The following is a 7,771-nucleotide window of genomic DNA, read 5'->3' as shown; positions in this document are numbered from 1 at the left end:
TGTCCAGCCCTACTTCTCAAACATTGGTCAGGTTTTGCCCTTTGCCAAGTAGGATTCCCTACATACTGCTTAAGGAAATTTTCCTGAGCGCACTTAACAAATTCACATCTGAACCCTTAATGGTCTGATAATCCCAGTCCATAATAGGCAAATTAAAATCACCTACTATGACAACCCAATTGCTCCTGCAAGTCCCTCCAATCACTCTGCATACTTGTTCCTCTAATTCCCGTTGACTACTTGGGAGCCTGTAGAACAAATTCAATTACGTCAACAACCTGTTCTTATTTCTTAGGAAGATTTACTCTGTATTAAACCCGTACTGTCGCTGTCCTGGGAATGTTTGATCGGGGACAGTGTAGTGAGAGCTTTACTCTGGCACAGACCCACAACGTCCCTTAGGGAGGGAATTCCTGGATTCTGACCAATTAACACTGAGGAAACGCTGATATATTTCCAAGTGACGATGTGACAGCGAGACAGAGCGATAAGGTGTGCAATATGTCAGGGCTTCAGATCATTGGCCATGGCTATCATGGTCAGATAGCCACATTGGTGCGTGTGAGACGTCCCACATTTGAGAAATTTACTCTGTGCCCTCAATGTGCCAGCTTCATGCAGGCAGCTGATCATGTGTTCATTGCAGATTCCTCACAAACATATATCGACACAGCGAAATGGCTTTACACTGCGTCTACCATGGACGCACAAGAAATTGGAGCAGAAGTATGTCTTTGGGCCCTGCGAGACTGGTCTGCCGTTCAACGCACTCTGCCTGATCACCCAATTCAATCCCCTGTTCCTGTTCTCTCCGCCATTTCTTTTGAACCCTTTAGCCCTAAGAACAACATTGACTTCCATCTCGAAAACATTCAATGTCGTGGCTGTAACTGCTTCCTATTGCAGATTTATTCATAGGTTCCCCAGTCTTTGGGTGAAAACATTTCTCCGCATCTCAGTATGAACTTACCCACCCCACTTCCTGGTTCTAGGATCCCTGGTCTTCGGATTTATTCTTATTGTGTTCACCATAGCAGAACTTTTCAGGGTCTAAAGAGATTTCACCTCATTACTCTCAACTCCAGTGAACTCAATTCTAACAGATACAATCTCTCTCCATGCATCAGTCATGCCATCCCAGGAATCAGTCTTGGAAACTAGACTAGATTTCCTTCAGTGTGGAAACAGGCCCTGCGACCCAACAAGTCCACACCGACGCTCCAAAGAGTGACCCACCCAGACTCATTTCCCTATCCTTACCCCTGACTAAGGTACCTGACACAATGGGCAATTTAACTTGGCTATTCACCTCACCTGCACATCTTTGGACAGTGGGAATAAACTGCAGCATCCGTAGGTAACCCACACAGACACGGGAAGCATGTGCAAACTCCACACAGACAGTCGCCCAAGGCTAGAATCGAACCTGGGTAGCTGGCAGTGTGAGGCAGTCGTGCTAAGCACTGAGCCATCATGTCACCCACAAGGTTTGTCTCCTTCCATGACCAGAACATCCTACCTCAGATAAGGAGACCCCACACTGCACATATTACTCCAGGTGGCGTCTCATTAAGGTCCCTGCACAATTGCAGCAAGATATCACCACGGCTGTAATCCAATCCTCTCGTACTCAAGGCCAAAGTGCCATTTAACTTCTTCACGACTTGCTGCAATACATGCATCCCCTGGTGTGTGGTGGGCTCTCAGATTTTGTTGCACCTCACACCTTTCCCAATCTAACGCTATTAAGACAATACCCTCGTTTGCTGCTCACGCCCCCAAAGTCAACTGGAACAACCACCTCTCACATCACCCAATCCCAACCTCGTGAAATATCCGCAGTTATTGGCAAATTCCTAACAAGGATAATTCCTCCCTTTCCGTTCATGTACAATCGAAATAAAGATTTGGAAGTATAGATTCAGAATGCTTTTGTTCAAGATTTTGTGAAGCTGCAAGTTTGTGGAGATGGAATGAGTAAAAACATTGACATCTTCCATCAGTCATGATCATATTGAATGGCGGATCAGCCTTGATGAGCTGAATTTGCAATCCATTGCGTTTGTCCCTGTCTGAAACATAAACCATGTACCTCCAATTCTGATATTGTGCTGCCTGGTCCAGGAGTCACCTGCCAAAGGAATCATCTGATTCACATCCACCTACGAAGCATTTCATAAAGTTCACTGGAATTGCCTCACATTTTTTTTCAAATCGTAGAAAGTGCACTGTCTGTTTCCTCAAACCACGTGTGTGTGTGTGTGTGTGTGCGTGTGTGTGTGCGTGTGTGTTGGGGGGAAGTGTGTGTTTGTGGGTGTGTGTGGGTGTTTCTATGTCTATCTGTGTGTGTATGTGTATGTGTTTCTATTCTCCCTCCTTAATTCTGTTTATGTCTGTCTGAACCTGTCGCTATCTGTATATCTCTGTTTTCTCATACTGTCTCCTCTGCCATTCTGTCCCTGTCAATCTCGATCTCCAGCTTTTCTCTCATTCTTTCTATCTCTCTCACTTGTGGTCTTAAATTCAATCTGTCTCTCGCTCTGTACCCCTCATTCTTCTCTCTCAATCTGTCTATCCCTCTCTCATTGACGCTCTCTCTGTCTCTGACTCTGTCTCCTCACTTCTCTCTGTGTTTCTTCCCTCCCCTCTCTCCTTTTGTCTCCATGCGTGAAATGATGATATCACAATTCTATGGCATTGCTACTAAACCTCTTCAAGAAAATGTTTTTCTTTTGTGTATTCAGTTACTGATCACACAGAAGCGTTGTCAAAATCTGTTTTACAATCAGTTAAAAATGTTGTAATGCCATATCCCCAGACGGGTGATCTCACAGGCTATAATTGAAAGGCTTGGGAAATTAAAGTCTTCAGTTTATAATGCAGGGAGAGACTATCTGCATCTCAGAGAAAGCTAGCACCTCACACTAAAAATGTCCCGTCCAATTGATGATGTGCTGAAATTATATTATATGATATTCGCTGTTATTGGAATTCTTGGGAAGTGAAAAAAGCCAACGATATTGTATGATTCAGTTGCACTCTGCTTTTACTGTATGTCTCATAATACTTCGTGTTAAATTAATTGTCACACTTATAAATTCACGTTAAGAGTAAAATAATTTGGTTAAGCTAATCATTTTGAATTGTACCTGACGCTTTACTCGATATCCATTGGTATTAATACATCAGTGCCGCTGTAGTGGCTATTAGGTCAGACCTGTTCAGCTGCACATGTATCATTAATTAATTTAATTTTGTCTGAATACTGTCTATTTAATTCCGAGGCAATATGTTTATTACCACTTTTCCTTTTTACATGTTATCCTTCATACATGTTACCTTTTATTTTAATCGTTGTGTTGGTGCAAGTTCCAGAACACTGTTTCTTCAAACAGTACATCACTGTCAATAGCTGTCTGTTCCTTGACTCCTTCACTTCCCATTCAGAGAATTAGTTGACGAGTTTTCCATTGTCTTATCAGTGAACAGATTATCTATCTCATCCTCCAACATGCCTGCCTCATCTATCAACGCCATCAGCAATACAGATTGACTTGCCTTCTCTCCCTCTGACCATCCTGTCACAACACAATGAAATTAAGGTCTGAACGTCTTTCTGCAGAGGTCCAAAAGGAAAAGAATCTATACCTTTAGCTGCCTCGATTACACTTAACAGACTCCTTCTCCTTTCAATAGCAACAACTGTTTAGTGAATATTTTCAGACTTTATCATTTCTAAAAAGTCCCTTTTGCATTTGAGGAGGGTCAAATACAGTTTGACTAGTAGTTTTTCTGATTTCCTCCCTTCAGTCGCAAGGTAAACTTATGGCCTTAATTGTACATGGAGGATGCATGTTCAGTCATTTTCACATTATTTTCCATTCCTTTCCTTTCAGCTAATTTAATGGCAATTGTCATCCTGTGTAACGGAAAGTGTGGGCTATCTGGTACCGCTCGCTACCTGGTGGCCACGGCAATAGCAGATCTATCAGTCAGTATTTTAATCAACTTTTTGTGGCACATCAGTTATCATTATTTCCCAGGGAGATTCCTGGATATTGCTCTTGTGTGCAGCCTCAAAACTGTACTCGCCTCTGCAACGACAGACTGCTCGATCTGGTTCACAGTTGTTTTCTCTTTTGATCGATTTCTGGCCATTTGTTGCCAGAAGTTGAAAATGAAATATTGCACTGAGAAGTAGTCCCAGAAGACTGGAGGATAGCAAATGTGGTTCCCTTGTTCAAAAAGGGGAGTAGGGATAGCCCTAGTAACTATAGGCCGGTGAGTCTCACTTCTGTTGTGGGCAAAGTCTTAGAGAGAATTGTAAGGGATAGGATTTATGCACATCTAGATAGGAATAATGTGATCAAGGATAGTCAGCATGGTTTTGTGAAGGGCAAGTCGTGCCTCACAAACCTTATTGAATTCTTTGAAAAGGTGACGAAGGAGGTTGATGAGGGGAAAGCGGTAGATGTGGTATATATGGATTTTAGTAAGGCGTTTGATAAGGTTCCCCATGGTAGGCTACTGCAGAAAATACGGAGATATGGCATTGAGGGTGAGTTGGAGGTTTGGATTAGGAATTGGCTGGATGGAAGAAGACAGAGGGTAGTAGTTGATGGCAAAGTTTCTTCATGGAGTGCCGTCACTAGCGGTGTTCCGCAAGGATCTGTTTTGGGACCATTGCTGTTTGTCATTTTTATAAATGACCTGGAAGAGGGGTTAGAAGGTTGGGTGAGCAAGTTTGCGGATGACACGAAAGTCGGAGGAGTTGTTGACAGTGAGGAAGCATGTGGCAGGTTACAGCAGGATATAGAGAAGCTGCAGAGCTGGGCAGAAAGGTGGCAGATGGAATTCAATGTAGCTAAGTGCGAGGTGATTCACTTTGGGAAGAATAACAAAAAGATGGGGTACTGGGCTAATGGTCGGATACTTGGTAGTGTGGATGAGCAGAGGGATCTTGGTGTCCATGTACACAGATCTCTGAAAGTTGCCACCCAGGTAAATAGTGCGGTGAGGAAGGCATATGGCGTACTGGCTTTTATTGGTAGAGGAATTGAGTTCCGGAGTCCTGAGGTCATGATGCAGTTGTATAAGACTCTGGTACGGCCGCATCTGGAATATTGTGTGCAGTTTTGGTCGCCATACTATAGGAAGGATGTGGAGGCATTGGAACGGGTGCAGAGGAGGTTTACCAGGATGTTGCCTGGTATGGAAGGAAAATCGTATGAGGAAAGACTGAGGCACTTGGGGCTGTTTTCACTAGAGAAAAGAAGGTTTAGGGGTGACTTGATTGAGGTGTACAAGATGATTAGGGGGTTAGATAGGGTCGACAGTATGAACCTTTTCCCGCGTATTGAGTCGGGTATTACAAGGGGGCATAGCTTTAAATTAAGGGGGGGTAGATATAGGACTGAAGTTAGGGGTAGGTTCTTCACTCAGCGAGTCGTTAGTTCATGGAATGCCCTGCCAGTAACAGTGGTGGACTCTCCCTCTTTATGGGCATTTAAGAGGGCATTGGATAGGTATATGGAGGATAGTGGGTTAGTGTAGTTTAGGTGGGCTTGGATCGGCGCAACATCGAGGGCCCAAGGGCCTGTACTGCGCTGTATTCTTCTATGTTCTATGTTCTAAAACTGCAGCCATTGTTCTAACAGTAACCTGCGTCCTGCTCTGTTTAAGAAACAGCCCATACTACTTTACAATTGAGCCATTGAGTATAATCAACAATGTACCATGGCTCTGCAGTGTGAAACTAAGTTATTATACTGATCCTGGATGGGTGGGATTTGATTGGTTGGATCGGATTTTAACCCCCATACTTCCTTTCACTTTAATTCTATTGATTAATGCACTGACAGTCTGACACATTTTAGTGACTAGTCGAGTACATAAGGGACTGAGAGGTCAGAGCAGTGGAAAGAATGCCGGATACTCAGAGATGGAGAGCAGACAGAAGTCTGTGATTTTACTTTTAACCATTTTGGGCAACTTTATCGTTCTGTGGTCAGTGTAAGTTGTAGAATTCTTATATTCTAAAATTACAGGATCCGATCCTACGGATTACAAACTGGCTGAGTATATATTTCAACAAATTGGATGGATGTTGCTCGATGCAAATTGATGCATTAATACATGCATGTATGGGTTGACTCAGTAGAAGTTTCGAGAGCAACTCCTGAACATGTTGCAATATCCCTTTACAGCAATTATTAAATTACTGAAGAAATAAAGCAATTGAGACTTGTCCAAGGGCAGCCAGCCAATCAGAGAGCACCATGCAATAACTGAAAGCAGATCAGCCAAACAGACAATGATCTGCTGCAACTTCTTCCGCCAGGCAGAAAATAAAGAAGCCTGGACCGTTGGACGGACAGGCTCTGGAACAGTTCCTTTTCAGCCAGTATTAGGCAGATGATTGCACTCTCTCGCCTCAAATAATGCTCATATTGCTAACATTGATATCGCTTAGCGCACACCCTGTGAAGTCTCATCTGAATGCCTCTGTCTAAGTTTGTTTTATCTGTACGCTCTTGCTTACCATGATCTGCTTGTACTACTCATAAACAAACCTTTTCACTGAACTTTTGTGCACGAGAAAATAAATAAATCAGCCAATCAGATAACTGAAGCCATGGACTGATGAAAGCGCTAAACCAATGCTCATCCTTGAACACAAAGCACTGTTCAAACAAGAAGTTGACTCGTGACATCAGACGCCTAGGAAGACCAGTTGGTAATTCCGACAGAGGCTGACCTGTGACCAGTAGTTGGTGTAACGAACAGAGAGATTATTAAGGTTGACTCACTTCTCCCTTGTCATATTGAATGAACATGGTCTCTGCCTGACATCTGCACCATGTGGTCCAAGAACCTTGTCAATTGGAAAAATCCAGGAAGAACGACTTTGATGGTTCAAGTACCAAACAGTGTCAGAATTCTCTCCACAGCTCAGCATCACAAATGAGCACCCACAATGTCATGGAGAATCGATTTGGTACATCACTTAGCATCCTTGCAATGTATTGACCAATCGTAATCCAGTCCTTCTGTTTGCCATTGTGTCTTGAAATATGAGTGAATGGGAGTGTGAGTCGCTGCTTATTTACACTTTATTTGCGAATTGTTGTGCGTTGCTGCCAAAACCAGCATTTACACCTCAGTTCCAATTGCACAGAGGTCAACCAGACCCTGGAACCTCGTAATGATGGCAGATTTCCTTCCCTAAAGGAGTGATCAAGCTGAACTATTATGGCAGCAGTTAAAAAGGGAGTTTTGTCTTTTGGTACAGATGTTAATGAAGGCAGAATTAAACATCTGTGACTCGAGGCCGTGAACTGAATTATTGGAATATTGCTTCCGCATTACTGATTCCCATGAATTTACTATTGTGGAAGCACTTCCTCCGTATTTGTGTGATTGTGCAAGTGTTTCTGTAGTGCTGAGTTGGGTATGAGTTTAAGAATTTCAATCTGTGTTTGAGTTTATGCATTCGTGTGTTGTTTCTTCTGTGTATTTTTGATAAAGTGTGTATGTTATTTTGCCTTTCTGTGTGTATAAGTGTGTCTGTCTCGTACTTTTTGTGCACACCTGTCTGGTTGTCTGTGTATTGTAGTTGTGTTTGCTTTTGTGTCTGCCTACAAATTATATTGTTTTGCGTGAGTGCATACGTTCAAGTACGGCACGTTTGTTACTCACCATTGGGATGGGGCCATCTTTGTCTGGTCAGCATTTATTTCCCATCAGGAACTGCCCTTTACACGATGATGCT

At 43.0% G+C, this 7,771-nt stretch overlaps 1 pseudogene; it reads left to right on the top strand.

Moving 5' to 3' along the window:
- Positions 1-2,930: 2,930 nt before the first annotated feature.
- LOC148138339 (putative G protein-coupled receptor 139) lies at positions 2,931-6,241 on the top strand (annotated as a pseudogene).
- Positions 6,242-7,771: the final 1,530 nt, after the last annotated feature.

Source organism: Chiloscyllium plagiosum, unplaced genomic scaffold (genome assembly GCF_037043375.1).
Source record: "Chiloscyllium plagiosum isolate Xiang-an unplaced genomic scaffold, Cpla_swu_hap1 HiC_scaffold_40, whole genome shotgun sequence".
NCBI classification, from domain to species: Eukaryota; Metazoa; Chordata; class Chondrichthyes; order Orectolobiformes; family Hemiscylliidae; genus Chiloscyllium; species Chiloscyllium plagiosum.
Note: the sequence above shows the minus strand (reverse complement) of the source record. Positions and strands in the feature narration are given on the sequence as shown.